Below are 1,440 nucleotides of genomic sequence, written 5' to 3' on the forward strand. Positions count from 1 at the left end.
TCCTGCGGGTCCCTGCCCGAACTTCCTGACAAGTGATGCAGTGAAGTGGCGGGCACCTGGCATCCAACGGCACTCGTTTACACGAATTAAGTGTTCCTTTCCCTGTCTTGTGTCACTTATGATATAATGACCAAACCTACGTTTATTTTAGAACTAAAACAAGGACCTTTAACAATAATTACAACTAAGGCGCCGTGACAATAGCAGGTGGTAATAAGTACGCAAATGACAGTGCCAGCGCTGGAGGTGTCAATATTTGGCAGTGCCATCAGCTGTTTGGTGACAGCGCTCGTCCTCCTCGGCAGCCAACAAATATATCTTGCCTTTTGTGAGTAGATATTACATCTTATCTTCTGAAAAGCGACAAGAGAAGCGCCCCGAAATATAATCTAGTCTTATGCAAAGCAGGTTCGAATACTCTCAAATATTTCACACCTATTTTGCATCTCCCATAAAACGTCAGTAAATCCCCTCCCCCCCCCCCTCCCGCCACACACACAGGATATTTAATAACATCATACGAGGCAGTTGAGCCGCGCGCGCCAAAAAATCTCGGGAATGGGGATTTTCTTCTCATAAAATCCCTCGAATTCCCCCCCCCCCCCCCCGCTCCTCCTCCTCCCCGCCGCCCATCGGCCAACGTGTCCCTTCCAGCGCCGCCCACGCCCGTCGCCTTATCTGTCAGCTGGCCCTTATCGCGGGACACTCTGCTCATTCACAGGCGTTTGTTTCAGGAATTTCTCTCTCTCTCGGTCTCTCCTTTATTGCTTTTCTTTCATTCCCCGTATTGAGTACCGGTGCTGGAGAGATACTGTAGATGGGTACCCCCACCCCCCATCTGTTCTCCCTGCCCCCTATTCGCCTTTTTTCTAATGGTACGAACGCACGTGTCTGTTGCCTTTATTCCGCGTGTATGCCAGGGTGTGCATGTGTATTATAATAAGACTGGATTTATGGAATAGGTAATGTTATCCCAAATAAAAGCCAGAATCCACTTGCCTCATATTAGATAATCCTAACGTAGAACGCCACTGATATAGTACACATTTAAAACCTTTTGGGTTGATAACGCGCTTTATCAGAAAATTAGACTCATATACTTAGTAATTAAGCAAACATTTCCACACCAGTTATTGCTTTTTTAATTCACGCTTCCTGATTAGAGATAAAGCTAACTTATGCTAATTACATTTTGCATATGCCAACTGGTGGCAACAAACTACTTCCGCTGTCTACTTGCCGCGCGGCTGTGCAAACGCCTCTAAATCTGCGGCGGGAGCGAGGGAGACGGACCGCCGCGGGGGGGGGGGAGGGGCGCTCACGGACACGCACGTATGTGCATACAGGCAGATAGGCATTGGGTAGAGAGGTAGATAGACAGAGAAAAAGAGGGACAGATAGGCAGAGACACAGATATACAGACAGACAGGCAGACAGTTG

This window comes from Penaeus chinensis, chromosome 24 (genome assembly GCF_019202785.1).
Source record: "Penaeus chinensis breed Huanghai No. 1 chromosome 24, ASM1920278v2, whole genome shotgun sequence".
NCBI classification, from domain to species: Eukaryota; Metazoa; Arthropoda; class Malacostraca; order Decapoda; family Penaeidae; genus Penaeus; species Penaeus chinensis.